We start from the raw sequence: 14,520 nt of genomic DNA on the forward strand, positions 1-14,520 counted from the left end.
AGCTCAGTACAAATTTGTTCTTAAAATGGGCAAAACCATGTGCACTACAGGTGGGGCAGATGTAACATGTATAAAGAGAGTTAGGTTTGTGTGAGTTATTTTGTTTCTGTGCAGGGTAAATACTGGCTGCATTATTTTTACACTGCAATTTAGATTTCAGTTTCAACACACCCCACCCAAATTTAATTCTCTTTGCACAGGTTACATCTGCCCCACCTGCAGTGCGCATGGTTTTGCCCATTTTAAGAACAAATTTGTACTGAGCTCAGATCAGAATAAGGCCCATTATGAGGTATGTCCAGAAACAGAACATTGTGTGCCTCCTGGAGAGGGTCATGTTGGGAGGTGTATATATATATATATATATATATATATATAACTAGGTGATTCATCGCGCCCTACGGGCGCTCTTCACACCGTCGTAAGGGGCTGCGCCCCCTTAATTTGTGAACGTTTGTATATGAGAAATATGGTTAGAATTGTATGAAAGATGCCCTGTATTGCAACTTAGGTGTCCGCGAATCGCGGGAGGGGGGGTCGCGGAGGGTGCCGCGAATTGCAGGAGGGGGGGTCGTGGGGGGTGCCGCGAATTGCAGGAGGGGGGGTTGTGGGGGGGTGGATGCTGCGAATCGCGGGAGGGGAGGGATTGCAGAGAATCGCGGGAGGGGGGTCGCGGGGTGGGTTGCCGCAAATCGCGGGAGGGGGGTTACGGGGGCGGGGGTTGCGGCGAATCATGGTAGGGGGGGGTCGCAGGGGGGTGTGCCGTGAATCACGGGAGGGGGGGTCACGGGGTGGGGTGCCGAGAATCGCGGGGGGGTGTGTGTGTGTGCCGTGAATCGCGGGAGTGGGGGTTGCGGGGGGGGGGGGGGGTGTGACGCGAATCGCCACAAGAAAAAATCAACACAGAAAGGTCAACACATGTAAATGTTGACATAAGTGTGGCACTTCATTGGTGTCCATGTCGACACATGAGAATGAATATGAAAACATTCAAAAAATGAAAAAAAAAAACTTCAAAAACTCATGTCAACCTTTTTCATTGTCGACCATAGCCATGTCAGTGTTTTCCATGTGCAATTTATTTCTGGAGCTGCCGCGAATCGCAGGGGGGTGCCGCGAATTGCGGGAGGGGGGGTCGCGGGGGTGGGTGCCGCGAATCGCGGGAGGGGGGGTTACGAGGCGGGGGTTGCGGCGAATCATGGGAGGGGGGGTCGCGGGGGTGTGCCGTGAATCACGGCAGGGGGGGTCACGGGGTGGGGTGCCGAGAATCGCGGGGGAGGTGTGTGTGTGTGTGTGCCGTGAATCGCGGGAGTGGGGGGTGGGGTGGGGGGTGGGGTGGGGGGGGGGTGTGACGCAAATCACCACAAGAAAAAATCAACACAGAAAGGTCAACACATGTAAATGTTGACATAAGTGTGGCACTTCATTGGTGTCCATGTCGACACATGAGAATGAAAAACTTCAAAAACTCATGTCGACCTTTTTCATTGTCGACCAAACCATGTCAGTGTTTTCCATGTGCAATTTAATGCTGGAGCTGCCGCGAATCACGGGGGGTGCCGCGAATTGCGGGAGGGGGGGGGTCGCGGGGTTGGGTGCCGCGAATCGCGGGAGGGCGGGGTTCACAGGGGTTCCGGTGGGGGTTTGCCGCGAATTGCCTGAGGTGGGGGGTCACGGAGGGTGCCGCGAATCGCGGGAGGGGGGGTTGCGGGGGGGTGTGACGCGAATCGCCACAAGAAAAAATCAACACAGAAAGGTCAACACATGTAAATGTTGACATAAGTGTGCCACTTCATTGGTGTCCATGTTGACACATGACAATGAATATGAAAACATTCAAAAAATGAAATAAATCTTCAAAAACTCATGTCAACCTTTTTCATTGTCGACCATAGCCGTGCCAGTGTTTTGCATGTGCCATTTAATCCTGGGGCTGCCGCGAATCGCGGGGGGTGCCGCGATTTGAGGGAGGGGGGGGGTTGCGGGGGGTGGGTGCCGCGAATCGCGGGAGAGCGGGGTTCATGGGGGTTCCGTTGGGGGGTTGCTGCAAATTGCGGGAGGGAGGGGGTCGCGGGGGGGGGTGCCGCGAATCGCCGGAGGGGGGGTTGCGGGGGGTGTGACGCGAATCGCCACAAGAAAAAAATCAACACAGAAAGGTCAACACATGTAAATGTTGACATAAGTGTGGCACTTCATTGGTGTCCATGTCGACACATGAGAATGAATATGAAAATATTCAAAAAATGACAAAAAAAACTTCAAAAACTCATGTCAACCTTTTTCATTGTCGACCATAGCCATGTCAGTGTTTTCCATGTGCAATTTAATTCTGGAGCTACCGTGAATCACGGGGGGGTGCCGCGAATTGCGGGAGGGGGGGTCGCGGGGGTGGGTGCCGCGAATCGCGGGAGGGCGGGGTTCACAGGGGTTCCGGTGGGGGGTTGCCGCGAATTGCGGGAGGTGGGGGGGTCACGGGGTGTGCCGCGAATTGCGGGAGGGTGGGTTGCGGGGGGGTGTGACGCGAATCGCCACAAGAAAAAATCAACACAGAAAGGTCAACACATGTAAATGTTGACATAAGTGTGCCACTTCATTGGTGTCCATGTCGACACATGACAATGAATATGAAAAAATTAAAAAAATTAAAAATAAATCTTCAAAAACTCATGTCAACCTTTTTCATTATCGACCATAGCCATGTCAGTGTTTTGCATGTGCCATTTAATCCTGGGGCTGCTGCGAATTGCAGGGGGGGTTGCCGCGAATCGCGGGAGGGGGGTCGCAGGGGGGGTGCCGCCAATCGTGCAAGGGGGGGTCGCGGGGGGGTTCTTTTTGCCGCGAACCGCGGGAGGGAGGTCGCACGGGGGGGTGTTTTTGCCGCTAATCGCGGGAGGGGGGGACGCGCGGGGGGGGAGGTTTTTCCGCAAATCGCGGGAGGGGGGCGCTCACCTGGTGGCTGTGGAGTAGCAGTGCTGGGCAACATGGGAAGGCAGTGGGTGTCTGGCACTGTCTGTGGGCTCACTGGGCTGGTTCTCTGTCACATACCTCCCAACATGACTCTCTCCAGGAGGGACACAATGCTCTGTTTCTAGACTTCCCCTTAATGTATGATTGCCATCACCTGTTTTAAACAGGTTAATTTCTCAGAAAGGTGTTCAGCACAGATGAAGGCAATCACACATTAAGAGGAAAGTCCAGGAACAGAGCGTTATAGACACAGGCACCCACTTTGAGTGACAGATGTAGCCAAATATATAGGAGATACCCTCCAACATGGCCCATTCCATTAGGTACAAAATGCACTGTTTCTGGACTTCCTCTTAATTAATAATTGCAGTCACTTGTGTTGAACTAGTTCAGTAATGATAACGGTGTTCCAGCAAAGGTGAAGGAAATCCTAAATTAAGTAAGAAATCCTGAAGCAGGGCATTTTGTACCTAATGGAATGGGTCATGTTGGAGGGTATGTATATATATATATATATATATATATATATATATATATATATATATATATATATATATAAAGCAGCCTTTCTAAATAATTATGTTAACATGGCATTATATGTCTCATACAACAGACGTGCCAGGTCTCCCTGGTATTTAGCGCCTTCCACATTAACCCTTCCAGTAACAGGAGGTATCTAGTGTATGACTACTGGAGCATTGCCTGGGCTCTGTGAGTCCCTCAGTGAAGTAGTGTGTGATAATGTGAGTGCAGATGTGCTACTGTCTGGCTGATGCATGCCACCCACTACATCACATCCATGGCAGCTGCAGTGATGAGGAGCATGCTGCCTGCAGCCACAGCCTGTGCATTAGGGAGGCCTGCTGCTGCTGCTGCTAGACCGGCCGTCTAATATGAGTAGCTGTCTCTCACCCCTCCCACCCGCTCCCTCTCCCCGCTCTCCTGGGCTTTTTTTTCTTCTTCTCTTTTCCTGCTGAGCGACTGCAAAAAGGAGCATTTACACTTCTGTTCTGCCTTCACCCCAAGGTCTATCCCTCCAGTCGTCACTGCTCCTATTCCCTGCACTCTGGAGTCAAACACGCATTCTAATAAATCGTCTGTCTAACGCAGCAGCATCGCCGGAAGGTAGGAGGCTGCGCCGGAGCCGCTGTCATTGGGGAGACAGCAATCATCACTGGTGCGTTTCCAATTGTGCGCTCTTATTATATGCAGGATAGAGAGGCCCGCAGTCTTGTGTCAGCTATGTCACACAGTAAGATTGGGGCTCTGTCCCCGGCCCGCTCTGATCTATTTATAGTGACACCTTGTTTAGATAGAAGCATCTGTCTGTGTATTTACAAATCAAAATTGTGTGCGTGTGTGTAATATATATATATATATATATATATATATATAATGTGTGTGTGTATGTAATGTGTATAGTGAATGAGTCATAAACACATATAATGTGATCTGTTTACGATGTATTGCATGTGTATTTTTCCTCCTTATAGGTAGATTGTTGTTTTTTTGGCTGTCATAAGTTACACATGGAATTGCTTTTTGTTATATTATTCCAGCTAAAGTAATTTTGTATCGGTTTATTTTAGAATATTATTATTTGTTACATTTTAGACTTGTACCATGGATGGACCTGCACCTTGCCCTGGCCTGAACTAGAGGTTAGGTCTGGTAACTGAAGTGCACTGAAACCTGTGTACTGATTGTCTTCAGCTGCTAAATATGATTTGAAATTGTGTGTGTGTGTGTGTGTGTGTCTAATATTGCTAGTCCTGTTGAGAGTCTGGTGATTGAACAAGTTGACTGCCAGAGGGCATGTATTTGTCCATAACTTCTTCCCTTTTTGTCATGGTAAAATGTAGACTCCTCTTCCTGTTTTTGCAGCATAGCTATGAAATAAAATCTTTATGAATAATGGGAATTTCCTGTCAAGAGGAGTACATTGTTTTCATGTGCATGGCATTTGCAGTGCAGCTTCTTCTGGGCTTCCAACAGTATCTCAAATTAGTACCCAGGCAAGATTTAGAAGTGGGGGGGATGGACCCCGCTCATCCTGTGATGCACATCTTGTGCTGCCCCCACTATGTAAGTGCAGCAGTGTGCTCATGGTGATGTTGGATGGGTGTGTATATATATATATATATATATATATATATATATATATATATATATATATATATATATATTGTGTGTGTGTGTATAATTAAAAAATATATATATTATTATAAAAAAAAAAATTTGATGGTGTTATGCTGTGTACACACGGGGGAGATAGGTGCTATAATCGCTGGGAATATGGTCGCAGGCGACCATATTGCCAGTGATTGGGAGTGTGCCCCGGCGATAAATCTCCGGGTTCGCGCTCCCGTTTTCTGCCCCATTGTAATCGCTGGTCGCAGGAGCTTGCTCCTGCGACCAGCTAATTACTTCTGCGGCACCCCCAGCAGAGGTTCGTTTTCAACAGCGACCATCTCTGGTCGCTTGTTGAAAAAGAGACACTGAGCAATATATTGCTCAGCAATATATTGCAAGCAATATATTGCTAGCAATATATCTCCCCCCGTGTGTACGCACCTTTAGTCAAATATCAACCAGTGGTGTATATCATATTTGAGCTAATGGTTTAATAATGTCAGGGTACTGCTCCATTATTTTTCTCATGTTCTCTTGCAGCTGACTATGACAGTTTAAACAACCGTTAAAATACTCAAGTTCAAAATGCCTGCTGTGTATAGGTGTGAGATGAGATCCCTGGGTCATTTCCAGCACCCCCACCCATCCCCATCCCCATCCCCATTATTTCCTCTGGTCTGGAAGCACTGTGCTATCCAGCTCACATTCTGTCTACCTTCTGCTGCTGCCCAAGAGGGAGATCCAGGGAAGTCAGTTTGCATGTCCAATGAACCTGGGGTACAGTGTCTCCTGCACCTCCTCGCCTTAATCTGGCTCTGTGTGTGCCTGTATTGTGGAGATTGCTTTGAGTAGAGTAAAGCAGTGCTGTATTATTCCTATAATGTGCCTGGGACATGTCATCCAATTTATCAGCAGACTGGAATTCCTTGGGGTGACTGGTCTTTTACTGCCTGCAGTATAATAGGTCAGAAGGTGAGCACTAATGATCTCCTCCACTGCCACATTCTGAGTGGGTCAATTATAACTACAAACAACATGCTCAGAAAAGATGACTCGCATGCATCTTGTATGCACCCACTTAAGTTTTTTTTTTTTAGTTTTTTTTTATGTATATGCATCATTTTTAAGTTATGCTTAATGTTTTCTGTGGATTTGTCACCTATGTTAAGTCGAAAATGACATATCTAATGTATTAGAATTCCAACTTGTTTCTTGTATAAAATATCTAGGGTTCAAACTGATGACAAATCCGGATACTTGACAGTAGACCGTAACACTGTGTACACATGAGGCCTGATTCTGTTTGACTCGGTAAGCTGCAAAAATTGCATGGGGATGCTCATGAAACTCTGGGCATTCCCGTGTCCAAGCGTGGCTACCACCCCCGTTCGCCCCCCCACCCCACCCCCACACAGTGATTGACACACTGATTTTGCAGGTCTGCGAAGGCACCCACACAGAAGCCCATGCACAGAGCTTCAGCATCGGTCCCCCTGGAAACACGAGGGGGACCAATCAAACTAGAGTCAGGGCCATGGTGAGATATTGGCTTATGGTGTGAACACACAGGAGCATTATTAGGTAAAATCGCTGGCAATATGGTCGCTGAGCGACCATATTGCCAGTGATTTGGAGCGCAGCTGGCGATAAATCGCCAGCTGCGCGCTCCCGTGTGCACTCCCTGCTGGTCGCTGGTAGCTGGAGCATGCTCCTGCGACCAGCGGCTTTCCCCGGCGATCGCTGTGCCGGGAGGTCAGCGCTGGGGAGATCAGCATTGATCTCCCCAGCCCAGTGCCACTGCTCCCTCCCTCCTCCCTTCACGGAGGTCAGCGCCGGGGAGATAAGCATTGATCTCCCCAGCCCCGTGCCGCTGCTCCCTCCCTCCTCCCTTCACGGAGGTCAGCGCCGGGGAGATCAGCATTGATCTCCCCAGCCCCGTGCCGCTGCTCCCTCCCTCCTCCCTTCACGGAGGTCAGCGCCGGGGAGATCAGCATTGATCTCCCCAGCCCCGTGCCGCTGCTCCCTCCCTCCTCCCTTCAAAGTGACAGCAGCAGCGTCTGCTGCTGCTGCTGCACTCCCCCTCCGCCCCGTAGCAGTGTCTCCTTTTCATCGCTGATGAAAAGGAGACACTGAGCAATATGATTGCTGGCAATATATTGCTAGCAATATATCGCTAGCAATCATATTGCACCGTGTGTACACAGCATAAGAGCACAAGCAATTCTGAGTATGGGCCTAATACAGACCAAATTGCAGGGCAAATTTGTTCTCAAAATAGGCAAAATCATGGGGCACATGTAACATGTGCAGAGAGTTAAGGTGTCCACACACAGGCCCTTATTCAGATCTGATTGCAGTACAAATTTGTTTGAAAAATGGGCAAAAACATGTGCACTGCAGGTGGGGCAGATGTAACATATGCAGAGAGAATTAGATTTATGTGAGTTACTTTGTTTCTGTGCAGGGTAAATACTGGCTGCATTATTTTTACACTGCAATTTAGCTTTCAGTTTCACCACACCCCACCCAAACTTAACACTCTCTGCACATGTCACATCTGCCCCACCTGCAGTGCACATGGTTTTGCCCATTTTACAAACAAATTTGTACTGCGATCAGATCTGAATAAAGACCACAGTGTGAAGTGTGATGTGTGATGTGTGATGTGCATTTTGTTCTAGATCCCATCATATCTAGTTCACACCGTATGCGATATGCTAAAACAGCATGCGATTTGAACTAGATGAGATGCGATCTAGTACAAAAGTATTGCCTGCACACACATTTTGTACTTTACAATATGTGATGCGCGGGAGCACGTATCTATACAAAGTTCAAAACGCATGCGACCATCGCAATCCTAAATTGTGGTGCATAAATAAAACAGGCAATATTTACCCTGCAGATAATCAAAATAACTCACCCAAATCTAAAGTCACCCACACACGGTGCAACGGAGCGCTAAGATGCAATGCGTGCCCCGCGCACTTCCCATCACACAGCACATAAAGTACGTGCTGCCCATGCTTTTAAAGTAAGTTGCATCACATCTAGTTCAAAGCACACAGTGCTTTAACCCATTGCATGTGTTTTGAACTAGATGCAATCTACTTCAAAACGCACTGAGTTATCGCCTAACTCTCTCTGCACATGTTGCATCTGCTCACCTGCAGAGCACATGATTTTGCCCATTTTGAGAACAACTTGGTCCTGTGATCAGGTCTGATTAGGCCCGATGTGTGTAATTGGCCATAGGCCAAAAACAGACAGGGGCATAGTCCTAATTGCCTGCACTGTATTTCACCAGGAGATAGCGTAGCTGTGCATCGCCATCGCCCACAGTGTACACTCAGTACAATTCTGGCTACCTTGCTACGCTATTGTGACTAGTTGTTGCTGACCTGTGGGATATTGCATTTGTATGCTTACAGCAGTGAAATTACAAGCTTCATCTACATATATTTCCAACTAAAGGGCACCATTAATTAATGTAAGTCACAAATAATAAACTGCTATTTTAGGAGAAAATATATGATAACGGCAGGTTTACTGTTGCAATATTAAGATTTTTCCAGAGCATCCTCTAACCACGTTTCCCAAATTCATCCAGATTGTGTGGTACAGTGCATACAGAAATTTCCTTTAATCAATAGGACAATTCAAACATTGTTATTGAAATGGATGGAACTTCACAGTTTAAACCCGCTCCCCCACCATATCACTAGATCTTCAGTAAAGGTGCCCACACACGGAGTGTTTTGGTCTCGCGAAGCGCAGTTTGCATTTCCCATAGTTTTTATATTTTTATTCACATGTATTCCAAAAAAGATTTCTCATTTGGATTGCAGAATCCGTTGTAATACAAGTAGAGCAGACTGTTTTGGAATACATATTTTTGTTTATTAGAAGCAGCTGTATGTATAGCTTTTATTTATTGAGACTTTAGTTTACAAATATGTGTCTGTGTTTTATTACTGTTTTACTATTTTAGTACAAAGGGGGGAGGTCTTCTGGACCTTTCCGGTATACTGGGTGGCAAATTTATATTCCACGGTTCCTAGTATTTTTAATTACCTCAGCATCCACAGCCTATTGGGAGCAGTTGAGCTAGAGGCCCTGCAGTTTATTGATGGGATGTTGCCCATAGCAACCAGAGTCTATTTATTTAACCCCTTCACGACATATGACGTATATATACGTCATATGTCCGTTGAGGGGGAATCAAGCCAGCTCACGGAGTGAGCTGGCTTGATAGAGAGCAGGTAATGGCTGTATATTACAGCCAGGTCCCTGCTCTCACGGCCACGAGCGGCGAGTTCGCCGATCGTGGCCGTTTAACCCTTTAAGCACCGCGGGCAAAGCGCCCGCAGTGCTTAAATAGCTGATCGGAGGAGGGGCGCCCCCCTCCGGCGCCGATCGGGGCCCCCCGCAGCGCGATCGGAGGGTGCCGATCGGTTGCCATGGTAGCCAGGGGTCTAATGTAGACCCCTGTGCTGTCCGTGTATGCATACCTATTACATCCTGCCTCAGGCAGGATGTAATAGGAAGTGCATAAAATCACTACGTTCAGCCATAGAGCTCTATGGCTGAACCTAGTACAGGCGATCGCGCCCCCTAGTGGTCAAGTACACTAGGGGGCCTTGTAGTAAAAGTAAAAAAAAAAAAAAAATAAAGTTTAAAAATAAAAAAAAAAAAATAAAATATTAAAAGTTCAAATCACCCCCCTTTCCCCATTTCCTAAATAAAAATAAATAAAAAATAAATAAAATAAACATATTTGGTATCGCCGCGTTCCTAAAAGTCCGATCTATTAAAATATAACATTAGTTATCCCGCACGGTTAAAGGCGTAAACGGAAAATAATCCCCAACGCCAAAACTACGTTTTTTGGTCGCATCGTCTACCCAAAAAAAAATAGCTAAAAGAGATCAGAAAGTCGCCCATATCCCATAATGGTATTAATTAAAAAGTACACTTCAGCCCGCAAAAAATGAGCCCTCACCCAGGTCCGTAGGTGGAAAAATAAAAAAGTTATAAGCCGCAGAACATGGCGACGCGACGCAAATTCGAAAAACCGTAACATTTTCTATTTTTTTTTTTAGTCGTAAAACGTAACGAAAACTATATAAGTTTGGTATCACCGGAATCGTAACGACCCATAGAATAAAGATAACCCATCATTTTAAACGAACTATGAACTCCAAAAAAACCGTAACCAGCGCAAAATTGTGGAATTGCGTTTTTTTTTCTTTTTACCCCACATTGAATTATTTACTGATTCCCCAGAATATTATACGGTATAGTAAATGGTACCATTAAAAAGTACAACTTGTCCCGCAAAAAAAAAGCCCTCGTGTCTATATAGCCGGAAAATTAAAAAAGTTACGCTTATTTGAACGCAAGGAGGAAAAAAAAAAAAAAAATTACCTTAAAAGGCTCTGTCATGAAGGGGTTAAAACCTTCTAGAAGATAATATATAGGTATACTCTGGTTGGTGTGGGCAACTCCCATTTTAGTAAATTTGCCCGTTAGATTCTCCAGCTCGTTGGTTATTAGCCTACATTTGGTTACTGCAGTAAATGTACAGTAGTACCCCATGCTTGTTGTTCCGTTGTTTATTGGAAACCAGTCCAGACTGAATAGTGCCGATGCATGCATGATACAGTAGGTTTGCAGCGTGGATGGTTAGCATTTATGCCACACAGCACTGAGGTCATGCCTTCAAGTACCACCATAGTCCTAAATGTGTGGCATTTGTATATTCTTCTGGTGCTTGCAGGGTTTTACACCAGGTACTCCCACAAACCAAATATATACTGGTAGGGTAATTGGCTCCCAGGAAGATTAACCCTAGTGTAAATTTGTGTGTGTGTACATGTGGTAGGGAATATATATTGCAAGTTTAGTTGGAGCAGGGACTGATGTGAATGGCCAGATATTCTCTGTGAAGTGCTGCGGATTATATGTGCACTATATAAATAACTGGTAATAAATATTTTTTTAACTGTTGTAGTTTCAGGTATAGACTGCAGTTTGAGATATGATGTATTGCAATTTGCAGCTAAACTAATGTACCATGTAGGCTGGGCTTGCATATTTAGTGTTCATTCTAGCACCCGCCATCTTTGAAAACCCATGCAGGTCCTCTTCCCTGCCTGGGGTGTCGCTGTCTGCTGTGGTGTTTCTAGCACAGGTCTGGTTTGCATATCAGTGCTGAAACACTACAGCAGACAGCGACACCCCAGGCAGGGAAGAGGAATTGTTTGGGTTTTCAAAGATGGCGGGTGCTAGAATGAACACTACATATTGTCTTGGGATATCGCATCCCCTGATCTATGACACCCGCGATGTGGGTACTATATCGGTGGCGATGCGGGGGGAGGAGGCTTATCGCAGGGACGTTATTTTATGTTGGATGCACGCAGCCTACTTAATGTACGAACGGTCAGCAACACTGACCTTTCCGTCCCCTGCAGCTATCCACCGCTGCAGGTGACGATGCCCTATGCCCACAGCAGATCCAGCGCATGACCAGTCCAGTCGGCCGTCAGCAGTAGGGAACATCCCCCGAGGGGGGAGTTTGCGCTCCCCCGCTTCGGCAGGCAAGATATTCATACATCTTGTCAGTCTCCCCTCCTGCTTTGCCTCGTTAATGAGGCGAAGCAGGAAGTGTTATAACAGCGCGATATGGGCCGCTATAATAAATCTATCCCTCAGTGTATATACACTGAGCATTTTTCAGCCCAGCGATTTTTTTCACAATCATCAATCGGCATACACAATGGGCCAGATGCACTAAGCTTCAAAAGTGATAAAATGGAGAGTGATAAACAGCCAGCCAATTGGCTCCTACCTGCCATGTCACAGACTTGATTTGGAAAATCATTGATTTGAAGCTTTGTACAAATGGTACACTGCATGCTGTGTTGAAGCACTGCTACTATCATCCAAGTAATTTTTTTTGTTCAATCAATATAAATTATGTCCTAAATTCTTGATATAAAAATATGAGAATATTCCCTGTATTATTTGCTACTACTGGGTTCAATAGATTTTTTTTACAGGCTGATGATTCTACAAACTGAATTCATTTTTCTGCAGTAAAAATAAAACCTTCAACTTCTGATGTCAATCAATGTCAGGGTAATTTAATATTTTACCCAATTAATACATAGTCCAGTTCTGCTCTGTTTGTGATAGTAGCTGATTGCTGTCTTCATCCATCAATTCCTTTGTTTACTTGTGTGATGTTCTATCCATAGTTCAGCATTCTCACTAATCCATCAAAGTTTCCTAATCTTTCTTATTGACCTTCAGATGAAATACTCCAACCTAACAAAAGTCAAAACCTTAAGATCTGTTTGCCAAACCTCTAGTTTTCCTAAACATGCATTTAACCCTATATTATCATAAATATTATGTTTTGAAAATCAGAAAGCAAGTATTTGGTCATAAACATGCATGGGAGTTGAATATTTCAAGCCATTTGTGAATACAATAAACTTTAAGGCTCAGATACTGTACTATTGTGTGTGACTTTACACTGTAATTCTGTAATCCTTGCAAATTTCATTGCTTATATGATCCTGTACACTGTGGATGTGTGAAAATATGCAAACGTTGCAGCTGAACTGAGACAGCCATAGTCAGCATCTGGGTTCTACCGCTTTGTAAAGATGACACAACCATCGGGTAGCCGTTGTCAATCACTGGAGTATCCCATCCTGAGTGGATGTTGGAAATAATATGCCACACCCAGTTTGTCAGGTATTGATAGCATATGGATTTTACTCCATACGGAGACGTGGCTATCGCAATAAACGTTGCCTGCCAATCACTCGGAATAGAGCTACACTACGCTGCAGCACATGTGAATCCTATGCAAAATAGTCACTTTTGGGCTACCTTTAACACTAATGAAGAGGTGGATAATGAGGGTGTTAATTATAACAAATGTTTATGATTTAGCAAAATAAGCTTCATTATAGGTGGCTAATGGTTTGCATCCTTAACTTTGGCCTCTCAAATTGAGCAGATGCCTGTTGGTGTTCCCAATCAATCTAATCGTTCAAATCATTCCATGTATCGATCACAATGCATGTACCCGCCGATTGTTAAGATTGGTCTATGATCTTTCCTACATAATCTTGTCAATCTGCTAAACCTAATTGCAGCCTAAAGCTGGCCATACATCTACAGACCGATTGTCAGATTGGGCTGGTTGGAACAACATTCTGGTAATGGATGAGAGCAAATGAGTTGATCATCTGCTTTGAATTGCTGGAAAACTGCCAAAAACTGTCATTCAGATATTACCAGGTTTTTGTTCCAACCATCCCAATCTGACAGTCGATCTGTAGTTGTATGGCCAGCTTTACCCTTGTCCTTATTTAACCATGCTATGTCCTGATTATGGTCTGTGAGACCGAAATGCTGTCGATATTGAATTCTAATTATGCACTGTCTGTGAGTAATAAATTATATTTTCTTCCACAACTGACTTGGTGAGTGCCCTCTTCAGTATACTTTGAATCTTCTGGACATTTTTTCCTAGTGGAGCACCCTACTGTTTAATATTGTTGTTGTGAGTGCGGACACTCTGGATAGAAATATGTTTGTGTGAGTATGTATATATACACTGATTTTCTCTGGGTACTCTGGGCCAAATGTAATAGGGTGAGAGTTTCAGAAAGTGAGAGATTTTGGGAGAGTTTCCCCCTTTTTTTTAAAGCAGCAATCAATTACACTGCAAAACCAGGTTGATTTTGACATGTAATTGATTGCTGCTTTAAAAAAAAGGGGAAAACTCTCCCAAAATCTCTCACTTTCTGAAACTCTCACCCTATTACATTTGGCCCTCTGTTTCCTTCCACAATCCTAAAACCTATGGTGAATGAATTGTATTCATACGAGAAATTAGCACTAGTGGTAGATTTGTGTGCTTACTTCTGTGTATTTGTCTGGCTGCCACACTATTGCTGGAAAATGTTCCTAGTACTTCTTGTCTGCTGGGTAAGGCAGAGTATTGAGTCATAACACTGAGTTACACAGGAGAGCTGGGAAATGGAATATCACAGTGTTCGCTTTTATCTATAGGTCACAGCAATTACAAACCAAGTGCTATTACAAACCATTTTGACACACTTTACATGACGCACTATTGGCCTTTAAATACATATTTTTACACATATGTTGGCAGAGGGGAAACCTGCCCATCTCTTTAACCAATCCACGTGTATTCATGAAGCTGGCTAGGGAGTTTTCACACCTGGTCACTTTGGCATAAATGGCAGAGTTGTGGTTTTCCCTACCTTAATCAGAGAATGGTTTATAGACAACCCTCTGAAGCATCTTTCGCTCCGCGACTGTGCAATTTCCGTACCATACTGTAACACAGTTGGTCAGAATACTCTCTATGGC

General features: G+C 45.1%; 1 protein-coding gene across 4 annotated transcripts in view; it reads left to right on the forward strand.

Annotated features, from left to right (window-relative positions):
* The first annotated feature begins 3,696 nt into the window (after nt 1-3,696).
* Nucleotides 3,697-14,520, forward strand: part of C8H1orf21 (chromosome 8 C1orf21 homolog) — a 153,376-nt gene continuing 142,552 nt past the window's right edge. The window contains exon 1 of one of the 4 annotated variants that reach the window (XM_083156778.1): nt 3,697-4,144. The gene's annotated coding sequence lies outside the window, so the exon portion shown is untranslated. The remainder of the gene's footprint in view (nt 4,145-14,520) is intronic. The other 3 variants (XM_083156779.1, XM_083156777.1, XM_083156780.1) reach the window with 3 other exon arrangements.

The sequence above is a fragment of the Crinia signifera genome, chromosome 8 (genome assembly GCF_055691185.1).
Source record: "Crinia signifera chromosome 8, ASM5569118v1, whole genome shotgun sequence".
NCBI classification, from domain to species: Eukaryota; Metazoa; Chordata; class Amphibia; order Anura; family Myobatrachidae; genus Crinia; species Crinia signifera.